The following is a 25,211-nucleotide window of genomic DNA, read 5'->3' on the forward strand; positions in this document are numbered from 1 at the left end:
AGGGGTGAAGAAGCCCTTGAATATACCCAGCAGCAAAGGGGAATCCCCTGGGGATTATTATGCGAGCCTATGCAAGGCTTACACCCTGTTTGACTCCGAGGCACAAGAGAGCCATGACAAAAGGACAGGGAAGGTCCAGCTGCCAAAAGCAGGGAGGCCCAAAACCTCCTTAGCAAGGGTCAATGAGCCTACTGCAAGGAGAAAGGACATTAAAAGAATAAATGTCCCAACCAGGGAAAGTAAGTCCCAGGAACCCAGCTGAGATGCACAAGAACCTTGCAAAAAGGACCTCATAAGCCTAGCAGGAATAGATTCAGATTGAGGGAGACCAGGCTCACTTCTTCCTGGCCCCTATGAGCCTATGGTCAAAATAAAAGTAGGGGTCCATATTATGACTTTTATGTGAATTCAAGGGCCACACGGTATGGCATGAGTTCCTCTACCTACCCGAGTGCCCTATCCGTCTCCTCGGCCAAGATATACTCTCAATGCTGGGGGCCCAAGTAACCTTTGAGCCAATGGGATGCACTAGCCCCCAACTGGATCCAAATGGAGGCTATTCTGTGCCCAGGCCCAACCAAGCGGCCCACTTGAATTCAGGACTGCCTTTCCCACGGTGTGTCCCGAGAACAATTCCCCTCCCCAGACTTGGCCACAACTGGGCCCTCGCCATTGTAGAGTTAATCCCAGGGGCTCAACTGCAGAGACTGTGGCAGTACTGCCTCCCACAAGAGGCAAGGGCAGGCACACACACAAAACACACATTCTGGTTGAATGCCAATCACCCCAGAACACCCCGCTCTTGCCAGTCGAGAAGATGGGAAGAGGGTACCGACCCATTCAAGCCTTGTACCCTGTGGTCTTGAATGCGTACACTCTCCTCAGCCAGATCTTGGGCTCTGCCAGATGGTTTGCCTGCCTAGACTTAAAGGATGCCTTCTGCCTCCACTTGGCNTGGACAGAACCAGACACAAGGCATCAGATGCAACTGACTTGGACATGCCTCCCACAGGGGTTTAAAAACTCACCTGCTCTCTTTCTCAGGAGGCACTGGCCAGACACCTTGCCAGCTTTTGAAGGGAGGCCACACATACCCTTCTCCAGAACGTGGGTGACCTCCTCCTTGCCAGCATTACCTGGGAAAATTGTACCGAGGACACAAGGGCCCTCCTCCTGTTGGACTCAGGGTATTGAGTCTCATGCAAAAAGGTACAGATCTGCCAACAACAAATCTGATATGTAGGCTTCCTCCTTACCCAAGGAAAAAGAGCACTACTGCTGGAGAGGAAAACGGTCATCACCTCCCTACCTCAGCCCCAAACTAAGGAGGGGCTGTGATAATTCCTCAGGGCTGCGGGATTCTACTGAATCTGGATTGCCAGATTCTCAGCAATAGCAAGACCCCTCTATAATCTCTTGGTAGGGCCAGATCGGGAACCCCCTGTCTGGACCAAGGAGGCTGAAGCCCCTTTGCTAGAGATAAAGGCAGCCTTGGGGCAGGCACCAGCTCTTGGTCTGCCAGAATATAGAAGTCTTTCAATCTCTTTATGCATGAGAAGGAAAAGGTCGCCCTCGGGGTTCTCACACAGACTGTTGGCCCTTGGCAACGGCCAGTAGCATACAGTTCTACACTGCAAAGAACACTAGAAAGGAGACAACCCTACAGCACAAGGAAATCAGGAAATCCCTCTGACAGACAGCAACCAAGATAGCAGCTAATAAGGAGGTAGACCTAGCTCCCTCCCTTATCTGTGCCGCAAGCCCTATCAGGAGTTCAAAGTAGAAACTGTCCCCTGGTTGGCCTTACCAGCCACACCCTACAGCGATAACAGGCCTCAAAGCTCAGGAAAAGTAAAGAAGATGAATTGCACCCTCAAGAGAACCTTAGCCAAGTTCTGTCAGGAAACAGACCTCCCATGGCCAGACCTGTTGCCCCTGGCCCTCCTGTGTGTCTGTTGCACACAAGGAACTCAAGGTTTCTCCCCTTTTGAGAGGTCCCCCATCTTTTTAGGATCTCCTATACATCCCCTCTCACCAGGGGACTCAGTCTAGGTCAAAGATTGGAAAAAAAGACCCTCTCAAACCACAGTGGGCTGGGCCTCATACAGGTATCACTCCATGGGTCTACTACTCCAGAGTCAAGAGGACCAATCCTGAGGAGCCCCAGACTTGGAACATGACCCAAGTTCGATCTTCAGCCTTGTTCTAGCCACACCCAGGAAGGTCTACACAGGGCAGAAGCTTGAGGAATCGCTGGTCTGAGAAAATAAATAGACTGTCCTTACTTCTTGCCATCGGAAAGCTGGGGAAGCAGCGAGAGGTTCCCATTTGCACTCACCTTTCTCATGGATAGGATGTTTTGTTCATATTGATTGCCTCTAATTTGGGCCCCATTTGTAGGAGCAGAGTACCTTCAGTGGAAGAATCTGGGGGTTTAAAAGCTTAAATGTAGTGTAACCTCTTTCCGTCTGTTGGGTTGCCTGCCAGTAAGGAAATTGTTAATGCCATTTTGGGGAATTTTTTGCACTGATGTATGTGCCTCAAACTTCAAGAAAAAGAGATTAAATAATTCTCAGGATAAAAGTTGGTGCTTAGATTAACCTTCAGCCTTAAGGCCCAGGCTAAACAAGTGGTGTTACTACCCATCCTCCTATGGACAAGAATGGCCACAGGGACAGGGACTGGCAGAGGAGGCATAGGCCCCTCTATGGGACTAATGAGTAGCTGACTCCCTTGTGTCCCTAAAGAGCCAAATAAGTTCCCTGGCAGGAGTTGCCCTCCAAAACAGATGGGCACTTAACCTCCTCACTGCCAGGAAAGGGGACACCTAAATATTCCTTGGAAAAGAATGCTGTAAACAATGCTTTGTAAACCATTCAGGAATAGTCACAACCAAAGTCAGGGGAACTAAAGGAAAAGAACCAGCCCATAATAAATAAAGATGATACCCTCTAATACCGACTAGATCTGTTTAAAGGGGCATCAAAGTGTGGAATGATAGGGAAAAATCTGTTATATAAGATGGCTGACAGCACTGATACGGGAATTCCAATTCCTGCCCAAAGACTCCCCTTCCAGGTTCTCCTTCCCAACCTGCTTGTCATGTGCACTAATGAGGAATGTGGAAGTGACAGACTATAAATTGTTTCCTCTGCTTGAGCTTTGGACTCAGACCTCTGGAGAGTGATCTCCTCTGAGCCCACCAGTGGAAAATAAACCTCCTGCCTTCCAAGATCTCCGAGTGCCACTTGGTTCTTCTGTGGGGTGATCCAGACCAGATTTCCATAACAACAGCTCCAACATCTCCACTTAGATCTCTAACAGGGAGCTCAAACTTACCATGTCCAAAACAAATCTTGATTCTCTTTCCTCCCATCAAAGTTACTGCTCTTGTAGACTTCCTCCTCTCAGGCAATGGCATAAGTATTCTTTCAGTTGATGTACTTGTCTTTGACTCCTTTTCTCACTTGGTGCACATCCTCTCCATTAGCATTGTGTTATCTTCACAATATAATCAGAATTAGCATTGTGTTATCTTCACAATATAATCAGAATTCTCACTTCTACCACTTGCACCGCTACCATGTAGATCCCTGCAGCCTTCTAACCCAATATACACTACACAGAGAAATCTGTTAAAAACATAAACCAGATCATATCACTCCTCTGCACTAAAACCTACAATGTCTTCTCTTCTCTGAGTAGAATGCAAAATCCTTTACCATGGCCTGCAGACTGCATACTATCGGTCCCTCTGCACCTCTCTGACCTCACAGGCCATCACTGGCACCCTTGCTCCTATAACCAAACCAACACGAGTTCACTTGGTGAATCAGAAACTGCACCAGGATGAGTGATCGCACAAAGAAAACTTGCAGCAAATAACGGAGATTACGGGGAAAGGTTTCCAAAGCGGTGACTCTTCTGAGCAAGGGTAGATGGGTTCATTTTATTTAGGATTAGGTTAAATAATTACATAGGGAAGCCTTGTCATTGCATATAGAGGCGAGCACAAGGTAGTGCATGAGTCCTAAGGAAACATGGCTATATATACATTGTATGTTATGTAGATGAGGCTCATGCCCCTCCTTGGGCCGAGATTTTATTTTATTTATTTTTTAAAATATTTTATTTTTGAGAGAGAGATAGAGACAGCATGAGCAGGGGAGGGTCAGAGAGAGGGAGAGACACAGATCCGAAGCAGGCTCCAGGCTCTAAGCCATCAGCACAGGGCCCGATGTGGGGCCTGAACCCATGAACCGTGAGATCATGACCTGAGCTGAAGTCGGACGCCTAACTGACTGAGCCACCCAGGCGCCCCGGGCTGAGATTTTAATACTATAATGAGGTAAAGGTAGTTGTTGGTTATTCTAGTAGTGTAAGTCTGAGGTTAAGCTCAAACTGATCTGGGTGGTCTGAGATGCTGAAATCCGGTCAGGGCAGCTGGTATCCCTGGAGGGGTGGTGAAAAATGTGGGACAAAGGTCGGTGGGTGAGTACAAGCAGCGGTTGGTAAAGCACTCTCTAGCCTCCAGGGTTTCGTTACTATTCCCTGTGGCTGGGATGTGCTGTCCCCATGTATCTGAATGACTGGCTACCTTGCTCTATTCCAGTCTCAGCTGTACTGTCACCTAATGAGAAAGGCATGACAACCACCCTGTTGGACACCTTCTCCCTCCATCATGATCTTGTAGGGGCCACGGGCAGCCTGCCTCCAAATGTGCCACTTTGGTGTATTGATCATTTTAAATAAAAGTTACTTAAGAGGCAGCCTATGCAAGGACACTCAGACCTTCTTCTGTCCCCCTGAAAGCAGGGAATTAATCTCCATGTGAAAGGCACCTTCTCTGTACAAGGATTTAGACATCCTTATCACCAGAGATGGGAAGTTTAGACCCCAGAAGGCTGTATAAACAACCTTGTTACTTTTTATTTATTTATTTATTTATTTATTANAAGAGTATAAGAACTGCCTGCTTTGGTTATTTCTTTAGGTCTCAATTTCATTACTGGGCCTCCATGCACACATAATAAAATTTTGGCTTTTTTTCCTGTTAATCTGTTTTATGTAAATTTAATTCTTAGTCCAGCTGGAAGACCTGGAGGCTAGAGAATTTTTCCTTCCTTTCACTCTGCTCCTTAAGCTTCATATTACTTAGTACCACCTGGTAACTTTATTTATTGTCTGTTTCCACCCTCTCCCACTACTAGAGTGTAAACTCCATAAGAACAGGGCCTTGACTTTGTCACTGCTGGCTATCTGGGGCCAGGAATAGTGCCTGTGACCATGATTGCTCATATTTGTTGAACACATGATTGAGTCAATAAATAAAAGATAAGAGATTTATTTTTTGGAGGTTGTGAAAAAAATCATCTTTCTTTTTGTTCTGTATCTTAATTCCACTTATAACCTAGACATCTTTCTTTTTGTCAGCTTAACTTTTCAGCTTTGCAAAATGTGTGTGTGGGAATAGCTGTTCCTTCCCTTGAGAAATCACTAAAAACCTTCCATTATTTATAAGGATTTAGCAGAAGGAGGGATGCATCTTTCACTAAAATAATTTAAGGGCTCAGGATTGGGAAGCCACAAACCAAAAGTAAGTACAAAAAGTTGAGTATTTACCCTTGCAGCCTTTTCAGGAAATATACATGCTTCTGGAACAGTGCATTGTGTTAGAATATAGGTATTACTTTAGAGTTTGCAAAGAGCTTCTATTTCCTATCATCATCTCCATTTCACAAGAGGGAAATGGAATCTCAGAGGGATTATATGATAAATTAGAGGTGGAGCTACTACCTGAGTCTGGACTATCAGCCTCAGTTCAGTTTAAACAAAGAGGTCCTTGAAAACTGGTTGTTACCAGAATCACCTAAGTTGGAAACATGTCTTCCCATAAAAATTATGCATAGAACTCAGGAAAGTGACACTGTAAAAAAAAAAAACAACAAAACAACACTGAGAATTTTCATAGAAATATTGAGAGAACCAATTCAAAGACACTTTCATCTTGGCTTCCATACAGATTTGCTTATCTGTATCTATTAACTTAGAGTTCACTTTATACATTTTCCCATATGTTTTGTTCAAGAGTGAACTGTTTTTATGGGTTTCTTAATCTTAAGTGGATTTTGAGATTTTAGAAACTTGTGATCTAGAATATGCTTGTCTTAGTCCTTTAGGGTTGCTGTAACAAAATACCTAGACTGAATGGCTTATAAACAACAAACATTTATTTCTCATGGTTCTGGAGGCTGGAAGGTCCAAGATCAAGGCTCCAGTAGATCCAGTTTCTAGGGTTGACTTATTTGTGCTGTGTCCTCACGTGGCAGAAGGGGTGAGGGAGTTCTCTGGAGCCTCTTTACTAAGGGTACTGATCCCATTCATGAGGTCTCCACCGTTATGACCTAATCACCTCCTAAAGGTCCCATTTCCAAACACCATCACATTAGGGATTAGGTTTCAACATAAATTTAGGAGGAACACAGACTTATGGTATGTGGCAATGCTTACATTATTGTTTTGAATATGTAATTGCTGTAAAGTCACAAAGTAAAAAAAAAAATTATAGTGAGATACTTTGTGGATCCTGGAGGGTCCCAAGATCTTACTGTCAAACATACTTAGTTACTACTTCCTCCTCATGGTAGAACATAATCTATTCTGTATTCTAGGATAGATTATTGGTTTGCAGCCTATTATTAAATTTTTTATAAGTGGAAAAGGGCTGTCACTTTGCATGCTGGTATCTGGTCTCCAGTCTTTTGCCATTGGAAAAAAAACGTCATCCTAAAGTCAGCTTTCAAACTAGACCTTCCATATTTACTATTTCTGGCTACTATCTTCCTTCTGGCTCCTTCTAAGGAAAGCACATGCAGCAAATGTGATGTAAGCACCCTCAGAAACAGGTTGGTCAGAAGTGTAAGGTGAAGTGAGAATCCAGCTTGCCCAAGGGACTTTCTCTAACAACTGCTTCTTCCCCTTCCTACGTGGCTTTAAATTTCTACCTGCAGGAAATGCTGGGAAGAAGTGGACCCATTTCGGACTTTTCAGAGAAGGAAAAAGCCTTAATGGGGATAGTGAAGATCCAGCAGCTAAGTAAATAGGGTTTGGCTAGAGAAGAACTGGTTGGATGTTTCTGCCAAGGTGGACAAGAGGGTAGGATGTCTATGCAGAATCCTGCAGTGGAAGGAGCTGAAGGGGAAGTATTTCTGGGAAAAGAGCCTGTTTCTCAGGGTGCTCACATCATATTTGCTGCATGTGTTCTTTCCTCAGAAGGAGCCAGAAGGAAGATAGCAATCGGGAATAAATAGTAAACATGGCAGGTCTAGTTCTAGGGTATTTCCTCTCTGGAGCATTCAAGTAGGATATGGACAAGAGGCATTGCTTTCGTTCTCTTACTGACATTAACAATTCTATTCCTTCATTGTCCAACAGAATTTCACTTGAATATCTATCTACCCATTCTAGGGACATGTGTGAGTGAGTGGTGGGGGCCAGAGGGATTGGTTGGGTGATATATGAGTGACAGGTGTATGGGTAGAATCCAGGGAGTGCTTGCACCAGAGGGCCTGGTGACTGTTGTCCTATCTGTAGTGGGTAAGGAGGGTCAGAGAATTGTCATAGGGTGTTGAGAACTACCTGCCAGACCAAAGAGAGGCAGAGGTTTTTTCAGACTATAATAGGACAACAGCAACGTTTTTCAAAATTTGCCCTTAACAATGAAATTTTAATTTCATTTCAATGAATTTCATCATTTCATTGTTTCATTAAATTTTAATTTAAGTATAAATCTTACTGTATTCTAGGTAATACTACACATATTTTAGACATATCCACACATTCAATCCTAATAACAGTCTGTGGGGAGGTAATTTCATCATGCCTGTTTTACAGAGGAAGCTGAGACACAGAGTTTAGAAACTTAAACCAAGGTTAAATAGCTAGAAACCGGCAAAGGTGAGGGGCACGTCGGTGGCTCAGTCGGTTAAGGTTCCAACTCTTGACTTCAGCTCAGGTCATGGTCTCACAGTTTGGTTTGTGAGATTGAACCCCACGCTGGGCTCTGTGCTTTCTCCCTCTCTCTGCCCCTCCCCTGCTCACACTCTCTCAAAATAAAGAAGTTAACATTAAAAAAAGAAAAGAATGAAGGAAGGAAGGAAGGAAGGAATGTTTAAAGAAGTAAACATGAAAGAAAGGAAGGAAGGAAGGAAAGAAAGAAAGAAGGAAAGAAAGAAGAAAGAAAGGAAAGAAAGAAAGGAAAGAAAGAAAGAAAGAAGGAAAGAAAGAAGGAAAGAAGAAGGAAAGAAAGAAAAGAAAGAAAGAAAGAAAGGAAAGAAAGAAGGAAAGAAAGAAGGAAAGAAGGAAAGGAAAGAAGGAAAGAAAGAAAGAAAGAAAGAAAGAAAGAAAGAAAGAAAAAGAAAGAAAGAAAAGAAAGAAAGAAAAACTGGCAAAGGTGAGATGGAACCTGGGCAGTCTGGCTCCAGAACCTGGCCCTTGCAGCATACTACACAGCCTTACTACCAATGTTTCAGAAGTGGCTGCTTGATCAGTTTTCCAATTATTCAGAGCCACTGGCTTGAGCTAGATAACAAAGACTGTGAGTGGTGGTGGTGGTGCATACCCGGGAGACAGCAGCATGAGTTAAGGAAATACTTGGAGGCAATGTTAGGGTGGGTGTTGTACCAGAAAGGAAGTCATCTGAATGGGGTGAAGGTACCCTTTGCATGCTACTTGCAGGCTATCTGTGCAGATACACCTGGGAATAATGCAAACAAAGAAACCAGGGTTAGCTATTTGTAGTTTATTGGATGTTTTTCTTTAGGCCCAAAGTATATGAGTTAGTGCTTATTTTTATGGTTGCTGTAGAATTTCAGATAGGAAATCTTAAATGGATTACTATCTGAGTTCAAAATGATCACATTTTGTACCTAGTTAAAATCACTGCAGGTTATTGAATGTTCTGATTTTGAAAAGGAACCAAATGTTTTTAGTGTCCTTTGCTGGAGAAAAGAACATGTTAGTCCCAGGTTCTTTCCAGTTGGATTTTATGGCATTATGTATCTTTCTGCCATTTGATAAGTTTCAAGAGCAAAAACTAGGTAAGTGACTGAGATCCTATCACTCTGACAAAATAAAGGCGTTATGTGGTCAACTTATATTCAATCAAGGTTAGACTTCCAGATCAGGCCACCAGCCATGTTGTAATTCTAACATTTCAAAACCAGTTTGTAATTAGCCAAGGCTGATTGTCTATGTGATTGAAACTAAGGACCAGAAATGAAGCTTGGTTACTTCTTTATGGAAATGATAGTTGCCTCCTCCTTCTCCCCACCCTATTCCTTTCATCGGTAACACCAACAGACATTTGTGGTGCTTTACAGTTGACAAATAGTGGCACTTGATGTTGCATTTGCCTTGCATTTTCTTCACCATTTCTACTTTCCATTAAAAGCTAAGAAGAAATTATTGAAAGTTGAAACTGTGCCTTTGTCTTTTAAAACTGTGACAGGGACATATACAATCGCCAACTCTTAGTTATTTAACATACTTAAAACAATGGTCAAGCATACGACAGCAGTAATTAGGTCAGTTGACTTGGACAATTATGATATGGGTGTAGCCTTTGAATATTAAAACAAATAAAGAACAAAACCAGGCTTTGTAAGACTGAGAGATAGGAGGGTAATTCCAAGTAAGTAGTCTTTATGTTAATGTTATTTTATATCAGAAAGTTTGTCTTAGAAGTACTTAAGCTGATTGCAATAAAGAATAAAGATATCAGAAATTGAGTAATAAAATTGCTACAAATTTGGCCTGAAAAATTTTTTGGAATCAATGACCCTAGGTGATTAACACCTGGGATTGGGAATATGATGGCTATATAATTTATTTTCAGTTTTAAATGTATATACTCAGACATTGTTTCCTGATCTGACATGCTGGGCAAGTACTTTGGCTTCTGTTTCTCATTTGCAAACTAGCATTCTCTGACCTGACTTCTAAAGGAAGGTTACTGCTGAGGGCCAGCTGATAGGAATGCTTATGAAAAACAGCCAAGAGCACAGTGCCGTGTAAATGCTAACCACCGATGATGATGATAGAGGGAGGGAGAAAGGTATGTTGCCTTCTTTGCCTAACTTTACTGTGTGGAGTTTTGACCTCCAGGAAAGTCGTTTTGTTTGTGGGTGTGGGAGCAAGCAGGCATGCATTTGAATTCTCATAGAATATAGATTTAATAATTTTCAAGATGTTTTTATTTTTAGAGTTTTTAGATGTTAAGTCAGGAACATTCAAATTTGTAAAATGAAGGCATTTTTCCACACAAAGTTTCTTCTCCCATGTCTGAGCTTGGATATATAGATAGATGGAAACACAGTTTTTCTTGTCATTAACCAACTTTAAAGGCAACTTCAGTTTAATAGGCTGTAGCTGAGTGCTCCCAGCCCAGTCAGCCTCTCTCTGCTTGACCGCAGGCAAGAGTAATTCACTCTCAGTGGGAAGCAGAAAGGGCATGTACTATTTTCCTAAGAAACCAAAGTAAAAGCTGTTTCTGAAAGACAGTGACAACCCCCACCCTACCCCAATGGCGGCTGTGTAGCGAGCCTGTTGAGAACATTTCCCACTGCTGTCACTGAAGTGTGTGGATTTATTTCCTGGAGGGACTACCCCCGGAACAGTCTTCCAGGTGTGACTGCCCCCATCCTAATTTTGTATTCAGCTGTTACTTCCTGGAAAAGGGTCAGAAACCACATGGAAGAATAAGGATAATAGTAGCCAAGCCCCAAATATTATAAGAGATGAGGATCCTGGTTCCTCATGAAAAGACTTCATTTGAGAGAACACAGTTCTCACTTGAAACCTTAATTGGACTGTATGATTTTTGGTTCTTTCAAATTCTGCAACATTTGGTTTTGTTCTAGAAAAATACTAGGAAACCACACTGTAGAAGAAGCATCCCATTTCTCAAATGCTTTTAAAATTAAGACAAGACTTGTCTGGCAATGGCATCGCAATGCTTGGCAAGGTCCAAAACTGATTTCTATTTTTCTGTCTGTTGTAACTGGAAAATACATCTGGGCTCATAACCTTGAGTCTATAAAAGTCATCATCTGTTGTCTCACCAAGATCTTTTAGGGGAGAAACATAGAAACATTTCGTCTATTGTTCCTTTCCACTTGGCAGTTGGCCTTGGAGACAATGTGGAAAAAGCTATGAACTTTAATTGCAATACTGAATCTGCTATGAGTCTGTATCCAACCTGATCCTTCAAGGCACGCATTCTGCTTTGCAAGTTTGTCTGCCATTCATGGTTTTGTCCTTCCTCATGAATAGATGTAGCCTTGGGCATTTCCTTTCTGCCTATCTGTTTATCATCTGTGTCCAGGGCAAACTCTGTCTGTTTACACCCAGCATTCAAAAGTAGCTAAAGCAAAGTGCAGTTCTTCCAATTCTTGGAGTGCCTGCCCCTCCAAGCAAGGCACTCTCTTGGGTGCAGAGCTCATACTCTCCCACAGCGTGGTGGGGAAAGTAAGAAAAGTCTGTAAATACACTCACATTTACTTGTTCCTGAGGGCCATTTTGTGTCTTTTTTTCTCATTGATATTTCAGTGGTTTATCTCTTCTGAATGTCAGCCCACAGAACAGTGTTTGGATTTAGTTGTACATTGTACATTATCATTGCTGGCATTCAATCTGTTACGTCTTACAAATAGTAAGAACCATAAATCTGTTTTTGGTGCTAGCAAGAGCCTTGCTAGGAAAAGAAGGAATAAGGAGGTAGAGATTTTCTTGAGTCTCTCAAAAGGCCATAAAACTTTTAGAGACCTTGATTTTCCTGGCATTTATCTTTTTCTCCCTTCCCCATTTCTGGTATTGTTTGATTTACACCAATAAGCAGGGCTGAAGGCTCTCTCCTGCGCAGATTCTCTTGGGTGTGGATAGAAGACGTGGTTTGTAACACAGACTACGTGGAGTTCCAGCTTTGATGAATGGGTCTTTGATGAGTCCTTTGATCTTGCTCAATTTTTAGGGATTTGTTTGCAGACACCTGACAACGAGCACACTCAGCAAAAACAGCCTTCAGACTTCATTTCTCTCCCACCCAGGGAAGCCACCAACCATGCCCTTTTATCTCTTCCACTAAAGCCAGATTGTGTCTCTGGTTTGAGCTTACTGAATTGATATTAGGGCTCTAAACTTCCTCGCTCTCTGCACTTTTACTCAAATGAAGCAGCCGTGCTGGACTTTTGATGAAATTGAATGACACGTGGGGCGCCTGGGTGGCTTAGTCGGTTAAGCGTCCGACTTTCGCTCAGGTCATGATCTCGCGGTTCGTGGGTTCGAGCCCCGCGTCGGGCTCTGTGCTGACTGCCAGCTCAGAGCCTGGAGCCTATTTCGGAGTCTGTGTCTCCCTCTCTCTCTGACCCTCCCCTGCTCACGCTGTCTCTCTCTCTCTCTCTCTTAGAAATAAATAAAAATAAAAAGAAATAAAAAAAAAGAAATTGAATGGCATGAGACCCAAATTCAGTAACTCCTCAGAGGGCTATGGTGCCTGGGGAGGTGTGAAAGGGGAGGAGTGGGCAGAGTTTCTAATAAAGCCTGGGTCTTACTTACATCCACCCACGTCTGTGTTTTTCCTAGGTTAACACATCCTGACGCTGGGCACAACTGAGAAACAGAGGATGACGTGAACAACCAGGACACAAGACTGCAAGGCTGTGGATGGTGCAGATAGGATTAATAGCAGGAACAGAGAAGTGACTAACTCTAAGGGTAAGGAAATAAGGGCTTGTTCTGAGGTTTAGAAATTAAGCATATCTGCATGAAAAACATTTCTGGGTTAAGTTGGGAAGGAAAATGAGCACAGATTTGGATATATTTGGGTATAGTTATAAACTTCTTACTCAAAATAGTCTTCTTTTGAACATCTTACTCATGCTGCTAAGTCATAGGACTTGATGATGGAGAGTTGAGTTAGTAGGACATTTCCTGGAAAAGGAGTGCACGAGATCATACACTGTCAAAGAAGGTGGGTTTTGTTTTGTTTTCTGGGTTTTTTTTTTGGTTGTTGTTTTTAAAGGGTACGTTGGGGAGGGGCCCTGGTTGGCTCAGTGGGTTAAGTGTCTGACTCTTGATTTCAGCTTAGGTCATGATCTCAGGGTTCGTGAGTTCGAGCCCCCTGAGTCAAGCTTCATGCTGACAGCATGGAACCTGCTTGGGATTCTCTGTCTACCCCTCTCTCTGCCCCTCCCCCACTCGTGCCCTCTTTTTCTCAAAATAAATAAATAAACTTAAAAATAAAAGACTACACTGGGCACCTTTTTGATATAGGTGTTAGAAGAAAGATAACATTTTAGCATCTCAGAGCACGTGATGACTATCTGAATGGTACAGGGAATTTGCATCAAAGGTATGGAGAAAAATGAGAATTTGCTCTGAAAAGGGTTGGTCAGGGAAGGCTTTATGGAAGAGGTAATGATAATAGCTATCAGGTGCCTACTGTGGGCACTTCTTTCTACATCAACTATTTCATGGTCTTGAAAGAGATGTATGATTACCTCCATTTTACAGATCATAAAACAGAACATCAGAGATGTAAAGTAATTTGTCTAAGGCTTTCCAGTTCACCACTGGTAGAGCTGGAGTCTGAACTGGGGCATTTTGATCCTTTCCTTCATGCCTCACTGCCTTCACTTGGGCCAGATATGAAAGATGGATGCGATTTAGTTGTAAGGTAGAGCAACTTAGGACCAGCTGCTAAGGGAGGAGAATGGCCCAGGAGAGGGAAAGATGAGCAAACAGTATTCCTTGCCCTGCACATTGTCTTTGGTAATGGGGAGTGAAAATGAGACCAACTTAATGTGTGCCCAGCCTAGATTCATGAACCTAAGTCTACTGATAACACATAAAGTGCTCTTTTCATAATGTTTTAATATATTTTATTCCATAGTTGGACTAAAAGATAATCGGTTTAAAAATGCAAAAGTGTACCACATTGTGCATGAATTTATTAATAGATGAAAGAAGCATGGAGGACAGTTTGAAAGCCAAAGACACTAAACTATATCCTTGAAGAGAGGTAGGGAGAGACTGAAGGCAACAGCATCTATTCCCTGGTTTTACCCTTGGTGCGGGTATGTGTGTGTGTGTGTGTGTGTGTGTTTGAATCTGTTACTGTGCTTTGGGGCACAAAAGAGACTCCCAGAGATACTTCCTGTCCTGTTTGGCTGTGGGCCCACCTATCCCCCAAGGGCAGAACTAATTGTTTAGCTTTTTATCTTATCATTGGCAAGGCTTGCTATTATTTTCAATTACCTAACTCCTAAAACAGCTCATATTCACTGTGTTTCTCTCTCTGGAGGCACCAGGCTGGCTAACCCAGGTTCTGGATGGACCCCACCAAAGCAAAGAATATTTAAGATGATTTTGGCTGAGGTGAAATTTTGTCACACTGTCCAGGCTTGATATCTATCAGTCCTGTTCTGAATGTCTGATTCATGCGCCTCTCTCCTTCCTGAGCACTTGCTTGCATGGGTTTCTCTTCAGCTCTGAGTAACCTGTAACTCCTGTAAACTTTCCAGATAGCTCCCGGAAAGGCATCTGCTCCCTTAGTCTTGTTGCAGAACTCCTGGTCTGGGAGTCTTCAGTGGACATGCACTGTTTCTGCCTGCTCTAGATCCATTCTTCTGCTGGTAATGATGACTCCTCCCACACCGCAAACAACTCTTGCTGAGACTTTCAATTAAAATCGGTTCCCTCTCTTCACATGTGCATGCCTGCGTGCACTTGTGCATGTGTGCACATAGCATTTGCAAAAGTAGGCCAATCAGATACTTTATTCAGGAATTTAAACCTTTGGCAGATTGACCCAAGGACAGGAAGTGGTTGGAGGAGTGACCTGAGGTCACTGTCCAATAGTCTTGCTATTGAGATTGCCCTGGCTGTTCTTATGTCTAAGGTTCAGCTTTTCATTAACTCTGTGGATTTGCCCTTGTGGATTTGCCCATGTGCTCCCCCAAATTTCTTTTTTATTGTTCAAATTAGCTCGAATAAGTTTATGTTGTTTGCAACCAAAGAACAGATCCTTACTTATTTGAAATTACAATGGCCAAAAGTGGTGGTCAATGAGATGACAAAGCCCTTTCTGTTTGAGTCCTAAGACTGCCCCTGAATGGCATGAATTTGGTTTTTTTGGTGCTCACTTGAACCTGAACTGAGAGCCTTTCCTATGCTCTGCCATTCTGGTTACCTAGGGTTGACCTTCCGGACATTCCATTCCCGGGACAGCTTCCTTAAACTGCCCCTGGTCCACCACATGCTCTGGCACTAGAAAGTTTATACTTTCTGTGTCTGGCAGTTTCTCTAAAAGTCTCCTCATTTCTCCACAAATCCCATGGGATGCCCAAACCTGGTTTCCATCCTTCTGTCCTGGGCGATTCACTATTTCAGGAGCCCCTCCCTCCCAAGTCCATTGCCTCCAGGCTATGAGGGGAGTCTGGGATTGGGGCACCTGGCCTGACTGACCTTACTTCCACTACTTACGTGTGACTTTACCTAATTTCTCCAAACTTCCTTTTTAAAACTTTTATTTATTTATTTATTGAGAGAAAGTGAGAGAGAGTGAACATGAGTGGCAGAGGCGCAGGGAGAGAGGGTGATAGAGCAGGCTCCAAGCTGTCAATGTGGAGCCCGGCGTGGGGCTCTCAAACTCACAAACCATGAGAGTGTGACCTGAGCCAAAGTCAGACGTTTAACCCACTGGACAACTCAGGCACCCCACTTTTTTTTTTTTTTTTTTTACATAAAGGCTTTTTATGGCTGTAGAAATTCAGACTGCTATGTATTGATATTGGTGTGTACTGAAGACAAGTTTCTGAGCAAAAGAATGTGGATAACTTAATGCAAACTATTAGTCTCTTGGGAGAAATGATTCTGAATGGCCTTTAGGGATAATACTTGCACTTTTTCTAATTTCTTGAAATAGGCCTGGAGTGCAATGTACTTTCCTCTTAGGACTGCCTTTAAATTTACTGGTGTCATTTTGTAAAGGGAATTTCACAAATAAAGAAACACAGGCCCAGAGAGGTTCAGTCACTTGACCAAGCATCTGTAGCTAATTAGTTACAAACCACATCTGAAGATTGTAGTACTTTCTGAAAAGTACTATCCATGCTAAAAGTTGCCCTTGATGCTTTGCCTGCATGGTTGTTTTGTTTTGTTTTGTTTTTTTGATCCATTAACTCTAGTGCCAAGTTCACTAGAGAGATTATCCCACCTGAGATGGAAATGATAGGAAAGACCTCAATACAGAGGGGGAGTGAGCTTTATCCTGCATGAGAAATAGGGCGGGTCCCTGTTTTGTTTGGTTTATTGAATCAGAAAAGCATAAGCTCTCTACAGCTTAGACTCTGAGCTCTCTCTTGTGGTTTTTCAGGGCAAGCTAGTGTTAGGACTTCCATATCCAGCCAGCAGGGATAGTTTACAGCATTGGCCTGTGTCAAAGCAGGGAATGGACACCCACTGGAGTGACCTGGTCATCCTGGCCCTGCACAGTTGGTTCAGCTGAGAGGTACACATAGCTCAGAAGAGTGGAGCTGCTCTGCCACCTTCTTATCACTTACTAGTCCAGGCAGGCTTCTCCCCAGCAGGGAGATGACTACTGAGTTACATCAGACATAAATGAATCAATACAAACTAATTCCTTCACAAAAGAAAACCTAATTAGTCACACTGCTGTCCAAATCAACTGCCTCTCTCTCTCTCAGCAGCTGACACATTCCAATTCCTGCATACGACTTCATTCTAATTCCCATTAATGAAAAATACATATCTATTTTGTTATTCTCAAGTTTAAGCCTTGTCAATTTTGTTTTTTAAAATATAACCAATAATGGAAACTTAATTATGGTCTAAGAAGGGTTTTCACAATTTAAAGAAGAATCAGGCTTTATGTTAGGAAATAGAATAAGTTCACAGCAGGTGATGATCTAATCAGAGGTGAGTTCTCACTTGGCTGCCTGTGTAAGAGGGAGATGCAGAATGGGGGGATGATGACCCCGTGGCACCTCCTGGGAGATGTTGCAACCCAACTTCAGCTTCTAGGAAGAATGAGCATTTCCCACAGGACTTTCCTACTGATAGATGCTTTGTATCACTGAAGGACCCCCAGAGAAATCAAAGGCTACTTGTTACGGGAAACTTGATTTTTCATTCACTTATCATACATCATTCTTCCCAGTGGCCCTGGCAACCAAAGAGACTGCTGCCTCCTCGGGTCGATGTATAGCATCCATTACCACACTGGCACGTCAGATTCTGGGAGTGCACATTACCTGTCAAGGTGGTACTGCGGATAGTTGAGCATCATTGTGTGAGTTTAATGTTAAACTGTCTGGGTTCAAATTCTGACCCTGCCACTCACTAGCTGTTTGATCTTGGACAAGGTCCTTCTCTGAGCTTTAAGTTCCTCACCTACAGAAATGGGGCTCAGACTGCATTTTCTGAGATCTAGGATGTCATCATTCTTTTATGTACAACTAAGAAAGAAAAATTGCTGCTAATCAAACCATGACACAACAGTGATTGCAAAATTCACCCATTTTAGAGTTGTTAAAATGTAAAGAAAAAAAAAGGATAGCACAGTTGAGGAAATAGATAGCACCTACTTTGTGGTACTGATATGAGGGCTGAGATAATTCAAATAAATGCTTAGCATTTTGTCTGTCACACAGTCAGCCCTAATAAATGATTACTACAGGGGCACCTGGGTGGCTCCATCACTTAAACGTTTGACTTTGACTCAGGTCATGATCTCACAGCTCACGTGTTCAAGCCCCATGTTGGGCTCTGTATAGACAGCTTGGAGCCTGGAGCCTGCTTTATTCTGTGTCTCCCTCTCTCCCTGCCCTTCCCTGGCTTGTGCATTGTCTCTCTCTCTTTCTCATAATAAATAAACATAAAAAACTTAAAGAATATAAATGATTACTACTATTTTACTATCAGTAGCTTGGATAATTTTAGCAAATCATTTAACCCTCTATGCTTTATTCTCCTTATCCTTAAAATGAATAGTAGGGGGCACCGCGGTGGCTTAGTTGGCTGATCATCTGAGTTTTGATTTTGGTTCAGGTTGTGATCCCACGGTCCTAGATGGAGCCCTATGTGGGCTCTGTGCTGACAGCCTAGAGCCTGGAGCCTGCTTCGAGTTCTGTGTCCCCCTCTTTCTCTGCCCCTCCCCTGCTTGGGCTTGGTCTCTCTCTGTCTCTCAAAAATAAATACATGTTAAAAAAATTTAAAAATAAATGAAATGAAATGAAATGAAATAAAATGAATAGGTAGCTATATGATCTTGTCACCCAGAATTGAGAAGAAAAATGAACTAAAAACACGTGTAGGGCCTTGGCATCTCTAAATGTGAAACGCTGTCAACACCTTTTGCTATTTACCTTCTGTAAACTGATAAGGAAATACATCCTGGTTTTTTAGTTATGTATTTATTTGGAATTCCAAGGCCAATTTAAACTTTCAAACTGTATCTGTATTTCCATTATAACTTTTGAAAAAGAATTTTACGTATTTTTCTGTATACTATTCAGTAGGACTCTGATTTTTCATGGATTGTCTGTTTTATACCAAGAGGGTACAATTACCTTAATATAGTATCTCCATGCCTAAATAAATAATACCTGGTTGCAAAATTTTTCATATGTCTGAGCTCCCACAAATTTTAGAAGACTGGTAGAGTTGACTGTAGTTTTACTGGTTAGGTGAGAAAGGAAAGTAAGTTCCACATTATTGCAAATAATTACCAAACACAAAGGAGATTCATTTAAAATATTATTTCAAATACTAGTCACATAGAGCCTAACTGGTAGCAAGGAGCTAGACCTATAGTGTTAGCTATTGGGTGAGAGAGGTTCAGTTTAATTCAAATTTCTGTTTTTGAATCATTAGTATGAAGCAGCAGGGTACAAGGTGCTAGAGACCCAAAGGCATTGAAGACAAAATTCTCACCCTCGCAGATTTTATAGTTTGATATCACATGACAACACAGACTGATAAATACTATCAAAATGACATAGGAGTACCAAAGAAACAGAGATGGACTCTGCCTGGCTCCACAAAGAAGGCTTTAAAGGTTTTATAGAAGTTTACAAAATGGAGAGTTTGGGAAATGCTATTGCCTGCAAAGAGAACAGTGTTTGCAAGAGCTATTGGTGTGAAGAAGCATGACTTTCATGTGGCTTAGCGTGACTACAGAGCAATGCACAGTGTATGTGTGTATGTGTGTGGGGATCAGTGCAGTGGTGCTGAGATACTGGCAAAGAAGGTTGAGATAAGATGGTGAAGGGCCTTAGGTGGTTCTAGGAAGCAGGTAGACTTTATCCCATAGGCAAAAGGTATAGATTCAAGAAGCATTCGGTGGCAGACTCAGTGGGCCATAATGACACATTGCCTGCAGGGTGCTGAGCATCACGGATGAACTAGGAGTGATTTTAAAAGTGTCGAACTTGGACTTCTATGATGAGGGGTAGCATCCACTGGAAAGGAACATAGGAGGGGCAGCTACCGTGAGAAGCGCATGGCTGAGATCAGAAGACCTGGAGTTTGGTGTGAGATTTTCAAAGACTACCTCTGAAAATAGATCAGGTTATTATATCGCACAACATACCACACCCCTCTGTGCCTCATGTTCCTTACGTTTGTGGAAGTAAGATGGAGAAATAGACCGAGATGACTTGGGAGTCAGGGTGCATGAGTTCAGTTACTGACTGACAGTTACTAGTTCTGTGATTTTGGGTTACTACATAACCCCCAAGATGAGAAATAATAATAATAACACCTGTATCTGACACATGGTAAGCCCTCAATAAATGTTTCTTGTTACCTTTCTTATTCTTTTCTGGTTCTTGTTACTTTTACTATCTCTATTATAAAATTCTGGGTTTCCAAATGGATTCTATGACACTTTTGGTGAGAGGAATCTTATTAATGGATACACTCATCCTATAAGTTGAGGCAGCATAGCATAGTGGTGAAGAGCAGAAACTCACAGCCAGAGCATATAAGGCTGCATCTGCATCTGCTGCCCTCTAGCTGTGTGACCTTGGGTAAGTTACTAGCCTTTCTGAGCCTCACTTTACTCTTCTATAAAACAAAGGTAATGAGGGCATCTTCCTCACAGGATTGTGAGGATTAAGTGAGATAATACATGTTAAGTGCTTTGATGAGTACCTGGCACATATGAATGCTTATATAAGTGTTTGTTATTATTACTGTTGTTATTATTATAATTTTAATTTTTAAATTGTAAACTATTTGGGATTGGGGTACGCCATGGGAAAAGTAGCTGCTTTTCCGGGTCAGTAAATAGACAGTCCTGTATTCAGTCAGGTTATACTTGCCCTGTCCTGTATGCCAGTGAAGCCGCAGACCATGGTTAGCCTCGGAAATGGCTCCTCTGAATTAAATGGGATGTCTTTCTCCTCCAGATTCTGTGTGGGAGGCTTATGCATTTGGTTTGGTAATGAGTTTGCTTTTTGAGCCAAAGAAGGGAAGAGAATAAAAGAAGAGAGAAGGCGTGAGAGGCAATCATAGAAACCTGGAGGCTTAGATCCTCCAAAATGGAAAAGGAGCCTGCATTTCTGCAGAAACAAGAGAGAAACAACTAACAGTCTCAAAGCTCATTATGATTTAACTTTGAGATAGCACAAAATGACAGTAATGTGACTATTGAAGCCTGTTTTAACTGTAGGCAGGACAAAGGAGTGGAGATGGAGTGTATTAGTAAGAGCGTAAAGATAACCTCCTCGCTTACAGGCTGTGCATACATTAGTGCACGAATGTACTGTTAAAAGCTGCTAAATCTCTCTAACGTGGGCAGTTCCCTTTCTATGGCAAATGATTGAAAAATCTTTGTTGTATATTTACTTACACAAATTTCTTAGACCATTTTAAGCCATTTTCTCGCTGTTGTAGAAGGCTACAGATTCATGACTGATAGTGTCAACAGATAGGAGGTAGTGATGAATTCAGAGGGCACATTGCCTTCCATAGCTGAAAAGAGTAAAGTATGAATTCATCTAATTTTTTTTCTGAAACAGAGCATTTCTCTTTGTGTTAGAGTATAGTAGAATATTGAAAAGATAGAAGGATCTGAGTGTCCTAGTTTCCCATTGACTGACAATGTCATTTCCTTTGGTTTTTCACATCTGTTATTACTATAATCATCACTATTATCATCTTTTCCCATCTGAGAAGTGAAAATTGTCCTCAGCATCTTATTGTGAGAAAGACATCTGAGTGGAAGAGCTGGACATTGGTGTTTGTCTAGATTAATTGCATAAACTGGGAACTTTGTAATTTGATCTTGAGTATTAGAGGAAGTCAATATCCATAATTATTTAACTTAAATACTGTAATATGCATCATCTTAAGAGGGGTTGTGAAGAGTTTTGATGGATCTGAAGAATTTTTTTTTTTTAATGTTTATTTATTTTGAGAGAGAGAAAGTATGAGCAGATTAGGGGCAGAGAGACAGAGAGAGAGAGAGAGAGAGAGAGAGAGGGAGAAAGAGAGAGAATCCGAAGCAGGCTCCACATTAAGCTTGTAGCCCGACCTGGGGCTCAATCCCATGACTGTGAGATCAAGATGTGGGCTAAAATCAAGAGGAGGATGCTTAATAGAGTGAGCCACACAGGTGCCCCAAAGATCTGGGGAATTTTTAAAATTTCAAGCCAACTGAATAGATTCACTAAAATGTGCTTCAAGATGATAGCAAGGGGTAATTGCACAATTGTGAAGCAGAGCTTCATGTCTGTAAATGTCATTCAGTCACATTTGTTGAATTCAAATGAGGGTGGATAGCCCTCCTGAAAATGCAAAAGAAAAAACATGCTTTCTGCCCACTAGGGACACTTTGTCTTTTGGCATCATGACTTCATATGTACAATAAGCAGAAGATGGTATAAATCACCTGTAGGTGAGCAGAGTCTATGCCCCTTACTGCTTCTTCATGATCTTAGGCAAGTCATTAAATCCTTATAGGCTGAAGTTTCTTCGTGTGAAAAATAAGCAGGTTAGAAGAGATATTTTCTAATATCCCTTTCAGCTCTAAAAGAGTCTGGTTCCAAGCGAATGCAAATTAACGTGGTGTGAACAAAATGCTTTGTTCATTTATCAACAATACTAAGAGCATCCTAGGAGCTAAGCTCTCTCTAAAGGGGCTGTGGATACAAAAAATAGGGACATTCGGTCCTGCTTTCAAGAGGCTCACAAACTAGCAATTATAGTGCATTATGCTCAGTGTGCCCTGCCCTTCCCCACCGCATCCCCACACAAAGTTGGTGAGGATCCAGAGGAGAGCAGGGTGAGTCCCAAGGTTGGGTGGAGCAGCCATCCAGGCTATGGTGCTGATATCTGTGATAGGCTCCAAAATATAAGCAAAAGATTGTCAGGTAGAGAAGAGGGGAGGATGCCTCCAGCACAAGTGGTAGCACCAACAAGATGTACACCCCCTTGCTGAAGGGTTAACTCAAACATGGACATGTCAATAGTGGAAAGTAATGGAGACCAGAGGAATTATTTGACACTTGATTGTGCAGAGCCTTGAAAGTATTGCTGAAATCTTTTGATTTTATCCCCAAGGCTTTGGAGATGTGAACAGAATAGGACCAAGAATAGGAGATGTGATCAGATTGTTTTCAGAAAGTTTATCCAGATGGCACTGTGAGGTTTGAATAGAGGGAGAAGGGAAGGGAGAGGAAGCTCTCAGGAGACTATTTTGATGGTCCCTGGGAACAATGGTGAGAGCCATACGCAGGGCTGTGACAGTGGGAATAGAGAGGAAGGGACACATCTGAGAGATGGCTCAGAGGCTGAATCAATAGAATCTATTCATTTACTCAACAACTTTTTATTCAGTGCCTGCTATGTGTCAGCCAGTATGAACCATAAAGAGAATATAAGCGTGGCTGGAATGCTGATGGGGGCTTAGTCAGAGTGGAATGGAGTGAAGTAGTACTAGTTTCGGTGGGCTTCCTGGAAGAGGAGAGGTCTGATACACGTTTCCAAGGAAGGAAAAGCGATATGAATTTGTAGAAAGAGACAGGGAAATACTTTAAATCCTGGCCAAGGACTTCTGAGAAGGCAAGATGGCTGACAACCAGCAGGAATGCCTGATTAGCAAAGAGAACCTTCTGTGAATGGGGGGAAAAGATAGGGAGATAGGAGGCATTTGAGTGAGAATACTGAGCAGATGAAACATCTAAATTTGATGTGTTAAGCCACACAGAACTTTTGTGGGTTTTTAAGAGAGGGTTATGTGGTATAATAGAAAAAGAGATTGAATCAATGCTTGTAGACCTGGGTTATGCCACTATTAGTGAGGTCAACATTCAAGTTAATGAAGGTCTCCAAAGCTCATATTTGTGCAGTTAGAATGGGAGAAGAAAGGTGTTTAAGGAAACCAAGCTAAGAGACAACAATGGTAGTCAATTAAAAAATGCATGTAAAGTGCAAACCAGGGACCAGATGTTATATAGATGCTGGAGAACATGAGGAATAAGAAATGACAGGCAAATGGACTGCCTCACCTGCTGCGGACCTGGAAGCAAGAGTATTATTCAGGAAAAGCTGGATACTTGCCTTTACTTCCTGCCCTCCCGGAGTCCCCTCACTTCTGCTTCTGGTGTGGCTTGCTGATGCTGAGTCTGAATCAAGAACCAAAAGGATGATGGGTACCCGGAAAAATTTCCTATCAAAGGCATGAACTGTTTGCAAACATTCTTGAATAGTGATGCAAGCTCCAGGTATGGAGGGATTAGGCTTGGTGCTCTAGGTACCATAGGAAACTGCTAACGATGGCTTCTTCTGCTTCTGCTCTGGGTGACTCCCCCGCTCCTTCCAGCGTTCGTTCATTGTTTCCCCTCCCTGACTTTTAATACCATTTATTGTATAATTATTTGTCTTTATAAAATATTTTCTCATTTTTAAAGTTTGTGTGAAGTACAACTCATGATTTACATTTTAAAGCATCAAGCCACTTAAATCCTTGATAGCAAGTGGTTTACTATGCTTGTTCATCACCTTTTACATATCTTTTATGATGAGTTACATAACATTTCCTTAAAATTTTCATGACCAATGAATTCTTTATTTGTTAATTTATTTACTTAAGATACAGTGATAGCTACTGTATTTGGAAGGAATCTACATGATACCAATACCACTTAGGAGTAACACTAGTTATTATAATAATACAATAATATAACCCTGATCTTCTAAAGTCCACACTCTTAATCTTATGATGGTAAACAAAACTGGCAATTGATCTTTACAACAGTTGGTCTTGGCAGAGAAAGTCTCTTGAGAATTTTTCACTACGATTTTAGTTGCCACAGCTAAGTGAAAGAATGAGTCTCTAACTCTAGTAGGTACGCAATATTTAGACCACTACCTCCAGACTTTCATTTCAGTGCTTTTAAGCTTCCAGCATTCTTGGCCAAATATATCAGGCACATAACCTTACAGATTAAGGAGATGTAGTTTCTAACTGCCAACTTAAACTTAATTGAATGATTCATCAGTCTGTGCCTTCAGTGGATTTACAGTCTAATAGGAAGGTAGGCAAATAAACAAATGCATTACAATATGACAAGTGGTCTTTATTTCTGCAGACTGGCAGGGTGATGCTAGACACCTGAAACAAAACAATTGACTATGTTAAGTGTGGCTGTGCCTTAATTTTAGAATCTTTTTCTTTCTGTTTCCTTCTAAAACACTGTACTGATTCCTGACAAGGGGCTGGGTGGGGACTTGAGACAAGAGAAGTGTGATTCTTCTTGCTCCCTACAAAAGTAACCCTGGATTTTCCTCCCTAGAGTTTCACTGCCTGACCTACCTGTTGTTTTCTCATTTTTCTCGGTCTTGGCCCTGCTTGGGCTGCTGGTCTGAGGGAAGCTGATTGAGGAGAATAGCCTTTCTTTGTCTTCTGTAGATACTTACCCAGAAGTCAAGTGCCAAGCTAGCGGCTGGAAACCTGGGCTCTGTCATTAGTTAGACAGGAAAATTGAGGTAAGTCATTTATTCTTTTGGGTGTAGTTGCTCATCAGTTAAAAAGGGTCTATCTATCCTTCTTCCTCAAAAAGCTAATATGAAGATAAAATACTACTTGGGAAGACATTTTTGCAAAGTAGAGAATCACTAAATACAAT

The 25,211-nt window shown here is 42.0% G+C and overlaps 1 long non-coding RNA gene across 3 annotated transcripts in view; it reads left to right on the forward strand.

The window, feature by feature from the left end:
• Positions 1–25,211, forward strand: part of LOC144234034 (uncharacterized) — a 250,945-nt gene that overhangs the window by 1,249 nt on the left and 224,485 nt on the right. For all 3 annotated transcript variants that reach the window (XR_013335839.1, XR_013335841.1, XR_013335840.1), the window contains exon 2: positions 12,640–12,771. This is a non-coding gene — a long non-coding RNA (uncharacterized LOC144234034). The remainder of the gene's footprint in view (positions 1–12,639; positions 12,772–25,211) is intronic.

The sequence above is a fragment of the Crocuta crocuta genome, unplaced genomic scaffold (genome assembly GCF_008692635.1).
Source record: "Crocuta crocuta isolate KB4526 unplaced genomic scaffold, BGI_CrCroc_1.0 scaffold55, whole genome shotgun sequence".
Lineage (NCBI taxonomy): Eukaryota > Metazoa > Chordata > Mammalia > Carnivora > Hyaenidae > Crocuta > Crocuta crocuta.